The sequence below is a fragment of the Furipterus horrens genome, unplaced genomic scaffold (genome assembly GCF_987537825.1).
Source record: "Furipterus horrens unplaced genomic scaffold, mFurHor1.1.pri manual_scaffold_3, whole genome shotgun sequence".
Classification (NCBI taxonomy): domain Eukaryota; kingdom Metazoa; phylum Chordata; class Mammalia; order Chiroptera; family Furipteridae; genus Furipterus; species Furipterus horrens.
This window is the reverse complement of record NW_028327173.1, coordinates 34,846,138-34,869,688: the sequence shown is the minus strand read 5'-3', so window position 1 is coordinate 34,869,688 and position 23,551 is coordinate 34,846,138. Positions and strand designations below refer to the sequence as shown.

The 23,551-nt window shown below is 33.0% G+C and overlaps 1 protein-coding gene across 1 annotated transcript in view; it reads left to right on the top strand.

Annotated features, from left to right (window-relative positions):
* FAF1 (Fas associated factor 1) overlaps positions 1-23,551 on the top strand; it is a 396,465-nt gene that overhangs the window by 163,651 nt on the left and 209,263 nt on the right. The gene's annotated exons all lie outside the window — the stretch shown is intronic.

Here is a 23,551-nt window from a genome sequence, read left to right as displayed (position 1 = left end):
CTCTGACCCCACCTACCTAAAAGACAGTAATTTATCTCCATTGGGGGGAAAGTGTGTAAAAGCTATGACAGGACTTGTATTTAGAAACACTGAAATGATGATTATGTCACATTACTCCTTGTAAGTTGTGAAGACAGCAATCATTTCTCTACTAATGTCTTATAAAGAGAATTAATCATACTTAATCATGAATTATTTCATAATTTTTTTTCTTGGACTATATTGCTTAAAATAATTACTGATGTCACATTGAAAGAACAAGTTGTTTTCATCCTAATCATTATTCAGACATGTATGAATTGTTTCAGTAATGGCTAGACTTACTGTTTCCCTTTTTTCATGTTTGTCAGTGAATTTCAACTTCTGAGTTTGTCATAAATAACTCATTGCTTGAAGTTTATTTTCTCTGTTTATCACTAGAATAGTTAGTTGACTAGTAACTAAAACCTTTAACATTTTTCTTGGCCCCTAATTTGAATCAAAGGTTTGAGTTATCTGATTTATTTTTCATGGTTTAAAATATATTAATGCCATTTCATTTTTAACCTCTATAATGGGTGTCCTAGTCTCTAAGTTTACATTTTTAATTCCTTGAATAATTGTTTTTACACAAGAAATAGTGTTTAACTTTGGCTATCACAGAGTTATTCTGAGAACTTCATGTTAGTAAAATTTAAAGTATATATTGAGTATAATTAAAGAAATTTAATTTCAAAATAACTCCAGTTTAATCAAGAAAAGCTAAGATGAGGTAAATTTTATTCTGTGGGTTTATTTTTTTAATTGAAGACTAGTATAATGCATTATGGATAAGTATAGACTGTTTTATTTTTATTTCTGAATGAAATTTTTATTGTTAAAATTTTACCATTTTTTTTCGCATTTCCAGTTTTATAGTTTTGAGTGTGTTTCTGCTTTCTCCCACAAGAGGGCAGAAAGGACTATTAAACTGATAATCTAAAAATGCCATTCAGTGTTTTCAAATTAGCTTCTCTTATATTAACAAAAGGAGCATAATGGCCAAGTTATTGTTTGATTTACAGATAATTGGCATATTGCAGGGAGGAGACTTAATTTCACCCTTTTAAATTAAACAGGGAGATTTAAAAAGACATAAAATATTCATTAATGTTCGGTGATTATAAAGTAGTGGCATATATTTATTTTGCCTTTATTACTGTTTCGATGGGAAAATACTGCAAATATTTCCGAAATCGAGTTGGCCATACTGACAAGTTGAAATGTTTAAGTGGTGTTAATGCAATCTGCTCACACCTGATATCCTATGCAGAGTGATTCAAAATGAATACATCAATTATTAAAAGAAATATTTAAAATTCTGTAAATGTGCCATTATGCGTCACCGTTGGCTGAAACTGTTCTTCATGGCCTGCTATTTAGATTATCAAAAACATTTTAAGCTTCAAGAACATGAAAACAGTAAATCTTTTTCATACCATTTTCTAAGTGAAAAATATCCCAGAAATATTTTTTGTAAAGACAGATAGTCTTATGTATTTCTTGGCAAGAATTTGGTTTCTTCTCCTATTTCATTTTTATCCCCCCCTGCCCCCTTTTTTAGTTGATTTAAAATAACACTTCGAATTGCTTCTTGCCAGGAAAAAGTAAATCCAGTTGCTTCTAATAGCAGTTACTTTTCTGTGTGAAGACCAGGTACATATAGGCTCTTTTATTCTTATACAATTTAGAAAGAGTATGCGGAGTATTCTCTCTAGGCCTAGGATCACACTTTGTAGGCCTAGTCCTAAAACTTCCTTCTTTAACTTGTGGAATACCTGGTGAAGTGGAGTTTCAGGAGGACTAGATGATATTAATGCTACAGCCATGCAACCCACAGTCACACCTAAGTACCTGCAGTTGTATGTGATTAAAAGTCAGTTTATTATAATCTTAAAATGATTTTGCAGTGTTATTTTATAAATGCTAGAATTTTTCTATCAATATGGGAGCTTAATGATGCTGTATATCTTAAATTGTAAATTAATTTCTATAGCCAGTTTCAGATATCTCTTTTCAGTGTTTTTAAATAGGTCCAAGAATGAATCTTGATCAACATATGAAGGAAAGTAAGAAATTAAAAAAAAAAACAAAACTAGATTTTTTTCCTTTCCAGTATAGAAGTGTATTTATCTTTGTTGTAGATGAAAACGTATACCATTTTTTGGTAATTTTAATTTTTTTGAAAGCCTTGCCTTCTAAAAGAAAGCTTTTATAATATATCTCCTCAAAGCCTCCAAAGGGAAATATCTATTAAATGAAATATAGTTGAAAAAGAAACTATTATATCAACTTTTAATGAAACAAAATACATTTTTAAAAATACTGAATTAGAAAATAGAACTTAGAAGCAGTTAGAAGTTCAAATAAATTCTTCATTGACCATATGTTCATGCACGTTAGTAGTGATAAACCGATAATTGTAAAAGTGTTTGTTCATTCTGGTCTGTGGTATCTTGCCTCACAATGCATGACTTATGTCCTTTGGGTGCTCTAGATTTTAATTTAAGCTAGTTAGATATTGAGGCTATTTTTTTAAATCTCTTTACAAATCCTTCTACTTATATTATCCTCCTACTTGAGGAAAAGGCAGAGATAATATTAAAAGGTCAGAATGGAGAGTTACAAGTAGTTATAAGAATAAATATCCTTTCTCTTTCCTTTATGTGAAAGTTTGTAAAATATATCAAATAACAGAATAATAACTTTGTGACAATCCTTATTTTTACCTTTTTGTGTCCTCAATTACATGTTTGTCACACTTTACAATAGTGGATATCCTTGAAAATTTAAATAAGATTACTTTATCATAATGAATATTCTACATGGAGAATTTAGATTTTTAAAGTTAATTGTACAGATTCTGGTAATTCCGTCTAATGCTATTAAAGATCTGCTTACAAATGCATTGGGATTGGTTAAATTAAGGGGGTAAAAAGATTGATTTGCCTACTGCAAATCCTAAACCCTAGTGTGGAAAAGGATATAAAGTCCCTGAAATCAAGCCAACTTTTCTCGGAAACAAATTGTTTGTTGACCATCTTACTACTGCAAAGCTTCTGTTGGGCATTATATCCACTTTTCTTTGTAGATGTCATACAAATTTATGAAATACATACATGACCCAGAATAACAATTATAAGAAACCTAAGTATTTTTGGTGTGGAATCATGGAGTATTGCCTATGTATTACGGCAAGAAGCATGATTTAAAGCCTCTTCCAAGTTTCACTTTCTCCTAGAATTCTCACTGTTTTATAAATGTTGATTTAGTTCTTAATGGGAATAAAGGAAAAACTGACAACCTGTAAAGATATATCTTGCATGGAATAGTAAAACATTTCACTAATATAGCGATTGTCAACTGGGAGGCCAACAGTTCGAATTAGCAATAAAAAGAGAACTAAATACATAAATCATGCCAGTACTTAAAAATAATCTTGGCTAAATAATTGTGAAATCAAGAGGCTAATTCTGATTCTGCAAATTTGAAACCTGTGTTGGGTTTTGTGTCTGTTTTTCTACTTGCTGCTTTCTCAACTTGCTTGGCTAATGTATATTTCAAATGATCCTTTAATGCTGGTGGTCATTAACAGTAATTAAATATGTAATTTTTTACAGATTGTACTAGTGGGCAGTTTTCTAGTAGTGGGTTGACTATAACTTAACTAACATGCCCTTTCTGTAAATGTTTTAGGTATAGTGGGGGTTTTGTTTGTTTTTCAGCATGGGGGGTAGGGTATGCTGGCACAAAACTGAAGATCAGGGTAGCTTAGAATGTGCATATGTAAGAGGGTAAATTAAATTGTGTACTTATTTAATTAAAAGTTTAGGTAGTTTATTTTTATTGCCAGATAAGTGGCATATATAAGCTCAATTTAGAATGAACCCATTTTAATTACTTTATAGCATAGTTTGATTTTTTAAATTTGAAATCACAAATGACATTTTAGCAAGAATGAAAGAAATAATTTCTTAAGCAACTGGGCAATGAATTCAAACCTTGATTCAGCTTTCAGAAAAGGAGATTATGAGTTTCTTTCAAACATGCATGTATATTATTAGTTTTAAGTTACATTTTATAACTGAGATTTGTTGAAGTTATACCATTTCAACTGAACAAATCAGTAATGACCGTTTCATAAACATTGAGGTTTTCTGTGACTTTTAATTAATTATCCTTGTAGGAAATAAGTTTAATATTTACAATGCAGCCATTTGGAACTAATAAGTCTTTCTCTGAAAGTATTTTAGAATACTCTATTGGGAATTATTTTTAGCCCATGTAAATATTTCTTCATCTACATTTCAAGAAGATAGAAACAATGAAATTTTGTTAGGAATTAAGGACAATGCTTTATTCCTTTGTTACTTAAGATACATGTATTCTAACATCTACTTAGCCAACCACGTTTTATAATCTGTCATTTGTGGGTTGGTAGTTTTGAAATGTCTGGGTTAAGAGAAATTATGTTCAGTTATCAGAAACTAATAAACATAAGACATTTTTATATGCAAGAAAAGGCAGAGAGTAAATAATTGCACTGGTGACCAATACTGTAATAATCCTGTTTTACAATACGCACTTGACAGGTTGTAATAGTGCTAATTGAAGAGACTAATTCACACTTGCTTCATTCTATTCAAAGGCAAAATCAGCAGCTTGTTTTGCTTTTGACCAGATGGTCCTCATGAACACCTACTGTGCACTTTAAGTGCTTTACTAGAATTACAAAGGCTGGGGGCTGCGTTCAACTCCAAATGATTTGAGGGGAGAGAGAGAGGAGAGAGAGAAAGGAGAGGGGGGGGGGCACCTCTGTGCTCAATGGATTTGGTGCAAGTAAATTAATTCTAGTGGACCCATTACACACTGAGCCCCCTTTCAAAGCTCTGAGCCTCTTCGCTTGCTCTGTAGCAATGAGAAAGAGAAAGAGAAAGGCAGATTACTGCAAACAGAAATTTAAAAAAGAGGTATGAAAGGGAGAAAAGAGGCCTTGAAGTCTTTCATATCATTTGAGTTTTCAAGTGCGTTATTTTTGGGGAGGGTGGATATATGAAAAGCCAATTGGAGGTTTTTTTGTTTTAAAGTGCGCTATTTAAGCACCATGAATATAGGCGCAAGAGCAACAGTTGACTGAGTTTACTGTGGTGAAGCTTTGTGCCCGAGGATGAATCAAATTCATTATATTCAACTCTTTGTGTTTTAACATGAATGTAGGGTTAGTTTCACAAGACTGTGTCTGTTTAGGATAATTATAATTTAATATTTTCCTTTTATAAAGTTATCACTGTAGATGTCTAAAATTTTAATCAAAGCAGGTTTTGTACATTGACTTTGAAGCACCCTGACAGTTTAAAATTCAAAGGAAAGCATTTTTAGTTTTCAAAAGAAAAGAAAGGCTCATTCTAATGGCATTGAAGCAGAGATTATTATAACTAATTAGAAGTCACACATCTGTTAGCTTTTGGTTTGTGACTTAGGTATTTTTTGAGTAAAATATATACTTTAAAAATATATTGCTGTTATTGAGTAAACCCAAAGGGATAAAAATGAACTTAAAAGAGAATGATTTATTTGAACCACTCACTTTTGCAGATCTCTGTATGTTCCCATAAAAATATGTAATGTATTAAAATCCATTAAATGTGAATTAGAATTGTGTAATTAATAACCTGAAGTTGAAATATATCTCTGAACAAAATCTTTTTACATTTCTTGTTAACATAATTCTGATTATGAAAGTTATTATGAAATAGCAATATAAGCAGACCCAGTTTGTGCAAATTTCTAATTATTCCTTATCCTTGAAGCTCTTCATGTCCAATATTGTAATTTGGAATACTGACATTGTAAAATGATTAATTCTTCTTTTAATTTATAAGGGTTAAGATATAAGGGATCACATCTGGGAATAAATGTCAGTTATTTTTTATTTTTTTATACTTTAATTCTCTTGTGATATATATTTGTTGCATGGTTTACTTTTGTTTGATAGCATATACTGTTGACATCATTATTCAGGTTCATTTTAATTATAGCTATTAGCAAAGAATACAATACAAAGTCATACTAATAATATATACTTAATAATAATTGTAAACAATTCATAGAAAAAATTATTTCTACGTTTGGCTCATCTCTTTAAATGAATGCCTAGAATTTATATTTTAAAAGGCATAATGCACCAATATGCTTTATATGTCAATATGTTTTAATTACATTCTTAGAAAATAAAATATAGAAATGCAAAAGCAACCAAAAAATATTTTAGATTTTATTTCTAAAATACTTTGAATGAAGAAAGTAGCATGCCTTCTTGATACGTAGAATAAAATTGTATTAATTTACTATTAGTGTGGGTATTATTTGGGGACTTACTCATTGAAATATAAGTTATAATAGAGTGGGGAGAAAAATAAGGGGAATCCCCAAATCTTCAATCAATAAGACATTCAGTGAAATTTATAAGCAATGAGGTGATAATACATTGATATCCCTGGGGAGAAAAGGATTTCAAGAAAAAAATTGGAATGATTTTAAAAACTTCCTGAAAAAAATTTTTTTTGCAGTAGACTACTTAAAATAAAAGTAAGGTTACTAGATTCTCTTTCTTATAGCTACCATAAAAATCTATCTTTAAAGCCAGAACCTTGATTAGCAGAAGTTGATTGATCATGACCATGCAGTCACTTACTTAGGTAGGGCTGGTTCTCTGGTCCCACAGACACAGAAGTTGGAGCATTTCTCCTCATGAAGAAGAGTTTATTACTGTATTAAAATATTAAGCCCTAGATTCCTGAATTCCAGAGACAATTCTCTCCTGCAGAGTGAAAGTTAGTAAAGGCTACAATTTCTTGATAGACCTTGTTACTTAAGCAGAAACACCATGTTATTTAAGCTGAGAAATATTTTAACATTTAAGTATCCTCTAGCCATAAAGTAAAAATAGTAACCTCCGTAATCTTCCCCCGACCCCAACCTAACAAAAACAGAAAAACAAACAAAGAACTAAAGAAACAAGTAAGTCAAAGGATGATTAAGTGAAAGAGAGTGTGCTAGACTAAGACTAGGTGTATTACGATAAGGCCTGTACATAGAAAATTATTTACATGTTTGTCATTATATGTCAAAGGTTTTTTTTAACATAGCCTCTTAAAACATCTGCTTATGGTAATTTCTCTTTTATTTAATGCATTTTGTATATTGCTTAATATTATCTTGTCAAGGAATTATTCTTTTTCAAATATATTTAATGTGGCAAATATACTTAAAAATTCTATTGTATATTTTACAGCTTTATTACCTTATTATTCTCAATATATTCCTATTTTCTTTCTAAACTTTTTTTTTTTTTTTAAGAAAAAATGGCTTCAAAAGCTCACAGCAAACATCTTCTACAAATGACAAAATGTATTCCTTGCTTTGTGGTCATTGCGTGACCAGACAGTAGAGTACTGGATTGTTTTAAGGTTTTTACAGCTGCAAGGCAAAAGCATCTGCTCATTGCAAAGCCGGCATTGTTTAATTTTGACACTGACTTTTCCATGCGTCTTGTACCAAGCACTGGATTAGATGCTACTAAGATGAAATTTGTTTTAAGTTGCTCCCAAAGTGCAGCTGTCACCATATATGGCCTTGTAGCTTAACCAAAGCAGAGAGACATGGGATTAATCAGAATCTTTGTACAGGGTCACCTCACTGGACTATAGGAAGGCTCAGAGGAAGAATGCTAATGATATTATCTATTGTGAATAACTACAAAATTAGTTTCCAGGCTGATTTAGTGTATATAGAAGTATACCCACCCACCCACTCACCTTTTGGGGGTAGTAGAAACATTATTTAATATTTAACTTTTAAACTGGAGTATAATGGTCAAATATTAAGGTATCTGTGTGTGCATTAGGTACTCTTCTTTTGCAATCAATTGCAAGAAAAAGAATTAGTTTATTCATCATGAGAGTAGAATGAAAATAAAACTCCATCTGAAATGGCTCTACTAAAATCTTGAAAAGTGGACATTTTTATAGAATAATAATTTTTCTTTAATGTTTCAAGTGAATGAAAAATGAAAGAGCACCTCACTTCCCGGGCTTCCTGGGATTGTGTGAATTTCTACCCAGCTGGTCCAAATTGATTGATACAGGGCCAAATATTTGTCTGCCTACATTTCAAAGTCTATAATTTGTTAATGAATTGTGGTAATAATCTTTCATCATACATGAAAGATTTAGCCAAACAATTTGCTAAGTATGTATTTTGATCATAAAATTTTTGAACATGCACCAAGCTTTACATCTATTTTATAGCTAATACATGAGGTTGGAGGGAGAGTAGGGGGAGAGAAATAATACTGAACATGTACACTTGGTGGAAAGGGATGAAGGAAATGAGGGAAGAAGGCAGAAGAGTAATGCCAGGAAAGTCCTATTAGTAGCAGTGGAAAACAAATTAGATTTGCACTCAATACAAAATAGAATTTTTTAAATGCTGGCGGAATTTTGGTGTCTGATACCCAGAGGTATGGTATCCATGTACAATAGATGAAGGCAAGGAAGGAATCTTTTTCTTTTTTGGCTACAGCTATTTCACACATTGATTACAGAATAATTTCTAGAAATTTTTAGAAAAGTCAATAGCCCACACATTGGAAGTAATTGAAGGAATAAGAATAAAAGCCAGAAGTTCGTTAGGGATGATTTAGACACTTAAAAAGAAAAAAAAAAACAGTGAAGAAATAAATGTAATTTGACCAATTCCCAAGAAGGTGAGAAAGGAACCTCTTAGTTAAGCTTTTGAAATGACTATAAGCATCAGAAAGAATATTTTCTCCCTTCAAATACAGATTGTACAAAGGAAAATGATGTATATGAGGGAGGTTAGGATTAAATAATCTCTGTTTGGAAAAGTGTAAACCTTATTTATGTATTTTGGAGAGCAGCATGAGTTATGCTTTAGAGGAAGTCTAGGTCAAAGAGACTGATCTTTTATCTTATAGATTTAAATATAAGCAGCTCTAGAATTTTTATATAATTGCTGTACCTCTTGACTATGTCATATTTTCAGACCAATAATGTGCATCCATTTATATAATTCTCATTTTGTTCTCTGATAGAACTAAACCTTTTCTAAATGTTAGTACAGTGATGCCTAACCAAGATGGCACCATTGGGAAAAATCTAAAAATATTTAGGAAAGTGAAAGATCTATGTGTCAAAATACAGCTCTGTTTAAGATTAATTGAAATCTTGTTTTACATGTTGACTTTCTCAGCCTTTTCTAGTTTGTCGACATTTTTTCTATTTTATTGATTTAATACTTGTCATAATTTCTTTGCAGTTTTATTATCATGTTGTGATAGCTATTGCAGTAAATATAAAAGATCCTAGCCCTGGCTGATGTGGCTCAGTTGGTTGGAGCATTGTCCTGTAATGTAAAGGGTGCCAGTTAAATTCTTGGTTGGGGCACATACCTGGGTTGTGGGTTCGATCCCCAGTCTAGGAACATATGGGAGGTAACCAATCAATGTTTCTCTCTTACATCAGTGTTTCTCCCTCTCCCTTCCTCTCTCTAAAAGCAATGAAAAATTGTCCTGGGGTGAGGATAAAAAAAGAGAGAGATATTCTACAATCATTATGTAGGAAAAAATCACTGAAATTATATTTAAATCAAATAAATTATAAGTGAGGTAATTAGTGACATTCCTGATTCTCTTGCTAACAGTTTTATAAGAGCTCCATTTCAAAATAAAATATTAGAATTATAGATTATGCATGTTAAACTTAAAACATGCTGTTGTCATTTGTTTTTAGTTCTTCTGGTGTTCTGTTTTCAACAGCACTTTACATTTACATTCCTGTCTTTGCCTGATTGAAATGTGTGAAATATTTTCTAAGATTGTATGTAATGTCTAATAATAATAATATCAGTTAAAAATCAGCTCATTTTTGTTGAATTGGGAGAAGTTCCCCTTATCCTTCGTATTGTACACAAGGGAATTTTAACTAGAACAAGAACAGAACCATAGATACGGAGATCATATGGAGGGTTATCAACAGGGAGGGGAAATGGAGAGGATGGGGGAAAAGGTGCAGGGATCAAGAAGCATAGCTAAACAGTAGACAGGGGGATGTTAAGAACACTAAAGGAAATGGAGAAGCCAAAGACCTTACATGCACAACCCATGGACATGAACTAAGGTGGGGGTAGTGTGAGGTTACTGGAGGGAAGGGCAGTAATGGGCACAGGGGGTCAAAAGGGGAAAAACTGCGACAACTATAATAGCATAATCAATACAATATACTAAAAAAACCATGTTTTTAAAGGCTGCTGTTTTCTTGCACGTAAACATTTTTTGTGGATGATAACAGATATGCACATGGATCACTTAGAATTTGAAATTTCAGAAATATGGTAAAATGTCTTGAGTCTTGGTTTCTATTGGAAATTGTTATTTCAAATATTGTAACTGATTTTTGTATATGATTGAATGGAGCATTATGTGAGGCATGACCCTAAAGTAAATGTGATTAATATATTAACATGCATACATATCATACATTTAAATGAATGTTGACACCTTCAAATTAGTTATCTTTGTTGTTGATGTACATATCTTCTGTTGCTCAAAAGTTACTCTGCTTTTCCAGGAACTGGCTTTAGGGATTGTATGCATTTTTGTTTGTTAGTTTTATTTTGTTTTGAATGACCTCACTTACGGCCAAACTTAATTCTGTGAAGAGGGAAAATTGATTTTTTGAAACTACCAGAAATAATTTGAAGCCAAATATTGTGAGCCAGCTGGTTAGTCAGTCTGGGTGATCAAATCAGGTTACGTATCGCTTTCCTGAGCTCCTCCTCCTCTCACTGTGAACATATGCCTGTCATAGCATTTGCCACACTTATTTACAATTATCTGTTTACTTATCCCCCCACCCCAACCCCAACCCCACCAGACTAAGAACATCTTAAGAATAGGAAAAGTATCTTAATTCATCTTTTTATTTCTGTGTCCACAGCTGAATTTGCCACAGAGTAGGCATGTTTAATGAATGACTGAATTTTAGAAGAATCTACAGAGCAATGAGATAATTTGTAACTAATGGTATTTTCAAAAGTAAAGTCATCTAAGTGTTTCTGAGTATTTGAAGCATTTCAGGTATTAATGTTGACATAAATATATACGTCTCAGGGGGGTTATGAGAGTATCTGATTTGGCTGTATAAATTCTCATTTATTTGTTAAAAAAGAGGCTGAGAATAATTTGCACAAAATGTACAAAATAAAACTTTACTTTAAAATAGATTTATGTCATCCTTAATTTGTAATATCTGTAATTTGTAATATTTGTAATTACTTGGTGGTTTTCTTCTGAATGAGGTTTTAGCTAATTTTTAAAAAATGTCTTTGAATCTGGGGACACATTCTTATAGATTTTACTCAAACTAACAGTACTTATCAGTTGGCAATAAATTAGCTTGTCAGAATGGAAAGAGTATTACACTGTGGTGTAGGGAATCTGAGTTCTAATCCTCCTGTCACTAAAAACTGCATGATCATATAGCCCTTAGTGCCTTGAGAGGGATATTTATTTATTTGTTTGTTTATTTGTATATATACATATAATCTTTTTATAATGTAGAACTGAATAAAATCAGAGTTTTTGCTAGTGAAAATATAAACTGTCTTGGAACCTTGAAATATACATAAAATCCGCGTGTACCATTGATCCTGGTATATACTTCTATTGCACCATTTTATCCTTTTATTTGTTTGGCATTTATTTTTCCTCTCAGAGTAGGCTCCTTGAAGGCAGGGTCTCAATCATTTAATCTTCATATTTACAACACTAACTATAGTGTCTAGCACCTTTTAAATCATTTTGAATGAGCAAATATTTACATAAGTCAGTATCCAGTGGTTGTAAAGAAATTTGGAATTCTGGATTCTAATGTCTGGTATTTGGCTTTGTAGCAGTTTGGGCAAATTTATTTATCTACTCTGGTTCTGAGTCTTGTAGTGGGCTTGGGGAAGAAACAGAAAACTGGTCAATAGGCCGTCATGTGTATGTAAATATGTGGATATGTCACTGTGGAATGTAAATATCTTTTTAATCATTAGGTATTATTAAGAGGTTTAAGATTGAAATAGAGGCCTCTGTTGCCATAGTGTTTGAATTTCTATAATTTAGATTTTTGTTCTGAGTAATAGAGAATTTTATTTTTATTTTAAAGTAGACTTTTACCTTAAATACATATGATGCGACAAGACTTTGAATAGTATAAACATAACAAGTCTTGCTAATATATAAGATGATTTTTAAAATATTGAGATGCAATAAGAATAAATGGTATTAATTTGATGTCATTACCTTCGCTTATATTAAGTGAATTAAAATTCTATGAATATCAAGGATATGGTACCACCATGAAGATAGACCTATAGATCAATGGAATAGAATTGGAAGTCAGAAATGAACCCCTACACTCCATCCAGGTCAGTTACTTTTCAGCAAGGTTGCCAGCCAAGGCAATTCAACATGGAAAGAATTGTCTTTTTAATATATGGCTTTGAAACAACTGGATATCTACATTCAAAAACTTGAAATTGGACTGCTCCCTCACATCATGTGTAAAAAATAACTTGCCTGGAGCAAAAACCTAAATATAAAGCTAAAATTATAAAACTCTTAGAACAAAACATAGGAATAAATCTTTTTGACCTTGGGTTAGGTGATGGTTTCTGAGATATGACACCAAAAAATGCAGGCAACAGAAAGAAAAATAGGTAAATTGGACTTAATCAAAATTAAAAACTTTGTGCCTCAAAAGGCATCATCAGTAAAGTGAAAAGACAACTCACAGAATGAGAGAAAATATTTCCAAATCATGTATTGATAAGGGACTTGTATCTGGAATATATAAAGATCTCTTACAACTCAATGATTTTTTAAAAAATAGCCTAATTTAAAAATGGACAAAGAATTTGAATAGATTTTTTCTCAGGAGAATATGCAGGCAATAAGCACATGAAAGGTTGCTCAATATCTTTAGCCATTAGGAAATGGCAAACCAAAACCAGAATGAGATACCACTTAACACGCCTAGGATGGTTAGAATTAAAAAAAGATGACAAAAATAAGTGTTGGCAAGGAGGTTGAAAAATTGAAACCCTCAGACATTGCTGATGGGAATGTAAAATGAAGCAGTAGTTTTGGAAAGCAGTTTGACAGTTCTTCAAATAGTTAAATGTAGATTTACCATATAAGACAGCAATTCCACTGCTAGAAAGATACCAAGAGAATTGAAAACATGTTCATAAAAAATGTGTACACGAATATTCATAGAAGCATTATTCTTTCTAGCCAAAAGATGGAAACCATCCAAATGTACATCAGCTGATGAATGGATAAATAAAATACAGTATATACAGTCATAAAAAAGGAATGAAGTATTGATACATGCTACAACATAGACAAATCTTGGAAAAATGATGCTAAGAAGCCGGACACAAAGGCCATTTATTGTATGAGTCCATTTATATGAAATGCCCAGAATAAGCAAATGTATAGGCAAAAGGATTAGTAGGGTAGTGAAACTACTCTGTATGATACTATAATGGTGGATACATGTCATTTTAAATTTATCCAACTTCATAAAATGTACAACACCAAGAGTGAACCCTAATGTAAATTATGGACTTTGGGTCATGATGTGTCAATATAGGTTTTTCAATTGTAGTTAATATACTGTTCTGATAGGGGATGTTGCTGATGGGGAAGGCTGTGCACATTTGAGGCAGGAGATATATGGAGAATCTCTGTACCTTCTGCTCAATTTTGCTATGAACTTAAAACTTCTCTTAAACGCTGTTTAAGTTGGTTAGTGGTTTCCAGGAGTATCTGGCTGAGGGGGAAAGGGGAATGGGGTCATGGCTGCTAATGAGTACAGGGTTTTCTTCATTGTTGTTTTGCTTTTTCCATTTTATTATAGTAAACCATTAGTTATGCAACACAATGCATTAAAATATTAAATATCTTTAATTATTTACATGCAACAGTTTTACGCAATGAGAAAAAAATGTAATTTAAACACAGGACAGTGGTCTTCATGTATTTCCATAGAGTGTTTAATAAGTTAGGAAAATCAATTTAAATCTTCATGTTTGTATGTGTACAAATTTGTTTTTTTATACATTTTTCCCTGACTTAAACTGATTTTCAGAGTTCTAATATAATATAACAAAATAAATGGCATACTTTACTTTCTAGAAAATATCTGAATTTGCCATATATGTGATTTTTTTCATGTTTTTTATTGTAAAATTTAGATAACATAAAATTTACCATTTTAACCATTTTAGAGTATACAGTTCAATAGAATCAAGTATATTCATTTCACTTTGTTGTCAACTATCACTACTGTTCATCTCCAGAAATGTTTTCATCTTCCCAAATTGAAACCCCATGCCCATTAAACAGTAACTCCCTGTTTTTCTCTTCTCCCTAGCCTTTCGCAACCACCATTTCACCATTTTACTTTCTGTCTATGAATTTGACTACTCTAGGTACCTCATACAAATGAATTCATAGTTGTCTTTTGTGACTGGCTTATTTTACTTAACATAATGTCTTCAAGGTTGCATATCATAGCTTGTGTCAGAATTTCCTTTTTAAGGCTGAGTAATAGTCCATTGTATGTATATATCACAATTTGTCTGTTCATCTGTCAATGGACACTTGGGTTGCCTCCACCTTTTGGCTATTGTGAATAATGCTGCTATAAACATGGGTGTACAAATATCTATTTAAGCCCTGCTTTCAATTCTTTTGACTTTATACCCACAGTGAAATGCTGGATCATATGATAATTCTGTTTTAACTCTTTGAGGCACTATCATACTGTTTTCCATAGTGGTTGCACCATTTTATATTTTTACCAGCAGTACATAAGGGTTCCAATTTCTCCATATTCTTACCAATACCTTATTTTCTATCATTTTAATAATAACTATCCTGAAGGATGGGAAATGGTACTTCATTGTGGTTTTAGTTTGTGTTCTCCTAATGACTAGTGATTATTGAGCAAGCATCATTTTGTTTCTTCAAGGAAGATATAAAATGGTCTTTTTTGTTCATTTTTGGGGAGGTTTCTTAGTGATAAAAATACTCTGGAGTTCATTACTGTTGATGGTTGTACAAGCTTTTGAATGTACTGAATTATACACTTAAAAATAATAAATAAACTGAAGAAAAAGTAGATATGGAGAACTGAGAGCTTATAAGAAGGAGCTGCACCTCCGGGTTGGATAGTTGTACTAAAAAGCTAGATTAAAGAACCTGGGATGATGCCACCAGGATAAAGTTCAGAAGAGCACCAAGTGTCAAGTTACCAATATTTGCCAAAAATTTAAAGAGCTCTTTTTAAAGTTAAATGAATTTTATTTTTTTACTTTATTTTTATTGTTTAATTATTGCAGATGACCCATCCCCCACCTTTGAAGAGCTCTTTTTGAAATAGTAATCAGATATCCTCCCTTTCTATTGAGGTTAAACCAAGAGAAAATGGACTTTGTAAAGTTGGAGAGAATTTTTCTTGAGTTTGGTATTAAGCATTGGAGAGTTTTATGGAATCGCATTTTGTAAGCATTTTTGTTAAATATTTAAAAGGGGAATGATTCTTACCTTGTTTCTGACTATTTGATGGTTAGTCTGTTGCACAACTAGAAAAACATCCCAAGTGGATGAACACCAACTCTTTTGGATGATGGCAATCTGATTTGAGGTACTATTAAAGGTTTCTGATTATATCATCATACAGACTTGCTGTGACTAATTTTGCATAGTCCTTCCATCAGTATTGTTTTGTTACTGTGAATGTAGTAGACATGTATTTGATCATGGAATGAATACTTTGTGTGGAGAATAAAAATATTAGTCTGTTAGAGAAACGTCTTTTCTGTGGGGAAATTATCATCTATAATATACTAGAGATCCATTAAAAGGGAGAATGGGTTTTATTTCATAGACATTTGAATGAATGTTTGTGGAGATTCTTCTAGTTAATGATATTCTGGTTGTTGACCTTAAGTTGTTGATAACTTCATTGAGGGGAAGGAGGAGGAAGCTACTCACTGGCTTAGTGTTTTATACTTTTCAGCTTCCTTTCCCCTGCCTTAGTTCGTTTAATTCTTATAGCCTCTCCTAGTGTAAAGCCTGTTGCACTTGGTTGTGCAGGTTGAAAATGGCACCTCCTAAAGCTGTGCAACAAAATGGTCTTAATGAGGACTTGATTGTCATCACTCCCCCTGCTATGTAGATAGAGGTACTGATACAGATGATAGGTAAGTGATATCTGAAAGCCATTGCTTTTCCCATTGTACGATTTGCATTGCCCTCAGTGATTCCATTTCCTAAATCTTAAATTCATTGACATGGTTTATATTGAGCAGTAGCCTATCTCACCCTCTGTTGCTCTCACTACATAGACTTTTTCCTCATCTGTAAAAATAGCTGAGTGGTAACATTACTTGCCTGACAGGTCTTATTTAATGTGAGAATGAAAGTGAGATGATATAGATGAATACAACCTTATTAACTCTAAAATACTTTTTTATAGGAGTTGTTCTTCCCATGTACTTCGGATTTTACTAAATGATATTACTTAATTGTCTCTGAACATGCTTCACTATTTTAAAAAAGCTTTCTTAGTGGGGAGGGAGAGAAGGATAAGTAAGGGAAGGGTTTAGTCAAGGAGTGTGTATAAATGACTCATGGACATGGACAACGGGGAGGGATATGATTGTGGGAGAAGGGGTGGGCTGGGTGGGGGGGAGCAATGGGGGAAAAATGGGACAACTGTAATTGAAAATAATAAAAATTTATTTTTTTTAAAAAAAGCTTTCTTTATTCTTCTGCTTGATGCCTTCTCCTCATACTGTTAGAGACCCTCATCCCTCTGTATATTTCAGGAAGACCAAATTCAGCTGATACATCTTACAGGAAATCTTTTATAATCATCTGACCTATGTAACTTCTTCTTACCTCTTGATTTTGCCCTTATATGCCACAGAGTGATATTGTGCTTCATATGCTCATTTGCGTAATTGTCTTACATGTTCTTTGAGGAAAGAGGTACTATGTCCACTGATTGTAATAGTCTCTATAGAACTGAACAGAATCCTTTAACAATAGTAGAAGGAAAAGAAAGCATTTGTTGAAATTAGTTGAGTTCCATTAAACCATTTTAACCACTTAGATGTACATCTATTATAGCATTTATCTGTTAACTTGCAAAAATTCAGTTGAAGCCATTCATTATGTAATGCTGGAGCTAACTCCTGGCAGTGCAGGAAAGCTGATTGTTACATATTTAGGAATTTTGTGAACCTGATGAACCTGTTGATAGCTTGTAATCGGCTACAATGATTGTGTTAGCAAATTTTTCAAATTACAGCTTTTTGTTTTGGGAGAGTCAGTTTATCAGCTCATCACTGGCTGTGTGTCTCTAAACCCCAATAAATGGTGAACTCCTTTAGATTAATTTCTGTCTCAATGCCTGGATTGTAATAAGAACTGTCTTTACTAAATAAGTGATAGAATATGTCAGGTGTTTTATACTGCTGGCAGAGAATGAATTTCAGAAACTAGAGTAATTTTTGAAAACAAGTGCAGAGATGGCCCATTGTCATGGGTTGCAGTTTTCTTTCTGCTTCAGAGTTTGAACCCCCAAAAATGTGTATTGGAAATCAAGGATATTAAACACATGTTTCAGTAGCACAGTAAGGATAGCATTTCTGTCCATTATCACCTTGTTAAGCTACTCCTGCTGTGACTTTGCTGCCTACTAAGTTTTTGGAGTCCATTGCCTAACTGCCTTACTCACCTTTCAGTTTCCAAGTTGGAGGCCAATAGTGTGAACTATCTCAAATTAGCTGAAAGGTTTTCCTTCACATTATAAGAGGTAACTGACTGATTAAACCTATTTACAGATGGTGTAATTTCCAACAAATGAAAATATAATGTCTTAGGACCTTAAAATATTACTTTAAAAGTAACTGTATTAAAACAACTTGTATTGTTTTTTTTCTTCGATTATCCCTGTAAATTTTATCAAAAGTAGCATTTATATAAAATGAAATTTAAAGATAATGTTAAGAGTCATTTGGCTTTTTTATTTTTCGAAAACATCCTCCATAATTGTGATGAATATAAGCTTAAAAAACAATAATACTTTGTTTTCTGACCATTCCATGTGCCATCTTTTGTGATGTAAACTCAAAACCATTTTTAATATCTTGAATTTTGAAGAAGATAAATACTATGTTCGGATTTCAACACTAAGTATTAAAAGAATAGAAATTGCAACTTACTCTCCGAAGTTCTAAGCTTATGTTTTATACACCATGTGTACATGACATTTAGTGCCTGAAATTCCTTTCACAAAGGATGGAGATGTACTGGTATGTATTAAATATGTAGCAGATTCACTATTATAACCAGAGTGATAAGCAAATCACTTACCAACATTTTTTTTAAGTTCTGCTCTCACTTTTACACAACAGGTTAAATATTTTGTTGGTAAAATTGAGACAGACAGAAAATTACATTAGATAACATGCATATTTGTTGGTTTTATTGAAAGTGTGAAAATTTCAAACAGTACTAATTAGGTGTAAGCACTTTTTCTAGATGTGTATCTCTTGAGTGTCAACGACTCAATTGCACATTGAAATTCTGTGCTGTATGGAATTAATATACCATGGATACTGAAGATGTTTGATTCAAGTATAATAGTTGAGTGGTGGTATTTTAATAAAACCTTGCCTATTCAATGGAAAAGTTAAGAGATAGAAGCTATTCAGAAAAATAGGAGATTCTTGTTTGCATTAAAAATGTATAGTGTGCTTGTATTTGTTTAAAAGTGTGTGTATATGAGAGTACTATTGAATCATTTCCTGAGACTAAAAAGCATTTGAAATTTACAATAAATCAAAACAAAAATTAACTACTTTTTGTTTTTCTGACAAAGTCAAATTTTGGTAGTAAAGAAGCATGCAATTAAAAGATTTTAAAAGGCAATTAAAAAATAATTAAGGATTCTGAGTATAATGTCTATGATCTATAATATATGGTCAGTTTGTATCTGTAGAAGCATCTCTTCAGGTTACCATACAGAACAGTTTTCTATCGTCGTCGGCGGCGGCGGCGGCGGCAGCCGTCCGTCTCGAGAGACGATGGTGTAGCTTCTTAAGAGTCTATCTGCACCGCCGAGAATGGTTGTGCAGTTCGACTCGGGAGTGACACGGTATCTGTCTCCTCCCGTGTTGAATCGACATCTTGCGATGACGCTGGAGTGTCCTCTCCAGTGAAGCTGAAGCTACAGAGCCTGGGCAGGGTGATACGGAGGGTCTGCTGTTGCCCATGCAGCAGACCCCCCCTCTCTTCGCAGCTGAAGGGTCCAAGGGAAAGACGGAGTCAATACAGCTTGGCTTCAGGTGCGCAGCAGGAGTTGCCGGTGTTGACTACAACGTCAAACCGCCTTAGGGACTCCGGCTCTGGATTTTCTGTCGGGGTTTACTCCCTTAGCCTTTCCCCTGAAGAGGTATGCCACAAGGCAGCGGAGGTTTTTTGGAGTCAGAGTTTTCCTTCTCTGAGTTTTCTATAGACTCCACATATAATTGGTTCACTTAAATTCTGTGCCTAAGTGTTCTAACTTAAGAATGGGGAAATCAGAAGTACTTTACGTTGATCTGAGCATCAGAGAGAGGGATAAAAATTCTCTCAGAATTCTGATTACTTGTGAGAGATTTTTGTTATGGAGACCACTGCCTTGAATCATTGTTTTCAGTAGATGATCCCATAGGTCATTTCTTAGAATTTGTGATAAATTTTCAAAGTGTTTCTTAAATAACATGACAGAACATTATAACTTCTTTTGAAGATACCCTTTCTGCAAAGTACATCTTACCTAAATAATATATAGCAGGAAAAAAACTAAAAATTATAATTAATGTTTGGTGATAAAACAAATTGTCAGTAACACTTGAACACTAGTTTTACGAAACATTAATTAGATATTTTTGTTATTAGTCTGCTATACAATCAGAGCTTAACATTTCTTCGATTGGAAAATATTCTTTTAATATTTTAAGATTCCTTAATTGTGCATGATGATTAATTCCATATGAAATCAAAGTGATTTCTTGAGAACCTACTACATGTAGTAGATATGTCACAGTGAAAGTGATTTTCCTTTTTTTAGCTAGATTTTATCTCAAGCCAACATATTACTTATTTTGAAATAAAGGTGTAAGTTCCAGGCTTTAGAAATTATTCCTGGTTAGGTCATTTACCAGAATTGGAATACATTATCAATCTGTGTTGTGGTGTTATTAACTGTATTAATTGCCACGATGTATGGTTTAGACAAGTGATTTTCAACGTTTTTCATCTCATGGCACACATAAACTAATTACTAAAATTGTGTGGCACACCTGACTAAAAATATAGGTATAATTTTGATTAATTCACAACAGACCTCTATTGTTTTGTTGGCTATTGTCATTTTTTAATTTGACAATCTAAGGGAAAAGGGCTTAGTACCCCTGACTAAATAGTCAGATATTGCATATTTTAAAAGTTCTTGTGGCACACCAGTTGAAAACTGCTGGTTTAGACTCTACTTAAGTGCATGGACAGAAGTGATTTATTTTTTATTATTTGCATTTAAAATATAGGTGGCACACAAATACATGTGTAAATATATAGCAATTACCAATAATTTATATTTATCGACTATGGGCTTTACATTTTAACTGCATAATGTTATGATTTAATCAATTATTAAAAATGTGTTTTCAGCAATACTAAATTGAAATACAAATGATAGAAATAAAACAGAATTCATTGAGAAATTAATTTACTGAGAATTATTATGTTGCCTTCTTAAATGCATAAGGCTCTTGCCTACCTCTTGTCCTTCTATCTTAAACCTTCTTTGCATGGTTGAGTCCTCATTCTTCAGGTCTCAACTTAAATGTCAGCTTATAAAGACATGCTCTGCCACTATCCCTTCAATCTTCCTGGATCTCCCCTCCTTTGCTAGTTTCCATCATTAAATCCAGTTTATTTCCTTCATAGACTGATCATAGTTGTAATCATGTATTTGCTTACTTGTCTTTTCTATACTGTAGGCTTCATGGATGCAGAACCATGTCAGTCTCATTTTATGGCATAACCCAAGCGCTTAATTCAACAGCTACAACAAAATTTTACTGCCTCAAAGGAACTTTTCTAGTCAAACTCATTCTCTGTCTTTCTTATACTGAGAGGCACTTTCCAGGAGATGAACCACTTATTAACTGTCTGACCATGGGAAGTTACTAAGCCCCTCCATGCCTTAGTTTACTCATCATCTCTGAGATGATGCCATATCGTAAGGGTTTCTTCTGAAGATTAACTTGATGAGTGCATTTAAAACTCTTTAATACAATGCCTAAAACATTATAAGCATGCAACGCATGCTTATTTTAAGAGGTATTATTGTCTAGATAGTGTTAAAATTGTTTACTATTGTGCCCATTGCTCTCTTTGCTATAAGCTTCGGGAGGAAAACAGGTGTGCCTTACTTGCCTATACTACTGTTATCTAGTACAGTGTTTTGTAGCATGTTAAGATCTACTTCAACACCCATTTGCTGCTTGATGCTATCCCCTAAGTATCTGCAGAGTAGTAATAGCTGCTAACATCATGTCTGAGTGTTCTGAGCTAAAAACAAACAACCTCACTGTTATTCCACCTTGTTCACCAGGGGCTACTCTGCATTCTTTAGACAGCCACACCCCCTGCACCTTCTTGTACCTTCTCTTGTTCATGCTCTTCTCTGCTCTGACTTTTTATATTCCATCTCAATATATAGAAAGATTTTAAGGTTCATAGTTAAGGCTACCACAAACCTTTCTCTTATGTTTCATAAAGATAAAATGAAATAGTCCTCTTGGTTCTTTGTTTATGACTATCTTTTGATACCTAATAGTGTAATATCTTAAATGTGGGCATTTGTATAAAGATCTGTCAATATAAAATAAATGTAGATTCCCATATTCAACACATATGTCTTGTGCGCCTACCATGTACTAAGCACCATGCTAGCAGCTTACCACAAGGACAGTTTTCATGTAGACTCTTTAATGAGATAAAACCATACATATTAAAGATGATTTAGTAAATGCTGGAACAGAAGTCTGTTGGGAGATTGTAAGGGCTGGGATTAGCTTTACCTAGGCGTAAAAGAAGGCCTTCTTAGGAGGTGGTATTTGAGGGGGACTTTTAAAGTGAGTAAGAATTTGCCTTGACTGGTGTGACTCAGTTAGTTGGGTGTCGTCCAGCAAAGCAAAAGATTGCTGATTCAATTACTGGTCAGGGCATATGCCTAGGTTTTGGATTTAGTCCTCAGGTGGGGCAAAAAGCAACCAATCGGTGTTTCTATTCCTCCCTTTGTCCCTCCATTCCCCTCTCTCGAAAAATAAATAAATAAAATATTTAAAAAGGATAAAATAAGTAAATTTTCTAAGCGGATAAAAGGGAAAAGGATGGAGGTGTGAAAGTAAATGTGCTTTAAGGAAGCGTCATTTGTCTGATACACCTGGAAAAATGGTTTCTTTTTATCTTTAAGTTTTCTTAGGGTCTACTTAGCATAGTGCTTTTCAAATGAGAAGTATTAATGTAAATATAATAAACACAAGTGATATAAGTCTACTATAAACCAGCATAAACTGCTCTCTATGTATCTCTTGCTTCTACAATACTCTGAACTCTCTTTAGATTCTCAGTATCTTCCCAAGTGGTGGTGATCCAGTGGCTACTACAATACATAAAGCTCTACTTTATTCTGCTAATTTGGTCACTTTAGTGAAATGTGTGCAATGTTTAGGCTAGAGGTAAAAAGGATTCCCCGTAATACTCTGGTCAAATACTAATGAACTTGCCCTTGCATACATGCTTGACGTTGCCTGACCCATGAGTTAAAATTGACACTGTGGTTTCAATAGAGTACAGTTGCTTGGTTACTCAGTCCCTGTAACTTGCCTATGAGACTAATGCCATTTGGACTTAAGAGAGTTTGGTGAAATGCCTAATGCAGTTCTCAGATTTTTGTATTGTGAGCTATGTTAAAGAGTGGAGGGGTGCGTGTGTGGTGGGGTGGTGGTTGCAGTTAAAGCTGCGTGGAGCAGGGGAAAAGAAGGCCCTGAGATCCCATGTTAATTTTGAATGGATAGTGGCTATAACAAATAGTCTTAAATTATCCAAAATATACAAATTAATTATTTTCTATTTGTAATTTACATAGGTGGCCTAGATTTGCTTCCCAGTTCATAACTTTTCTAAACTTAGTAATATGAAATAAAATGAAGAAATTATTTTATGTATTCAGATTGACTTTGAGAAGTATAATGATTTTTCCATTACAGTATAATTTTTTAATTACTCAAAAAAACATGAATAATATATTTTTTAAATGACTCAGGAGCTCAG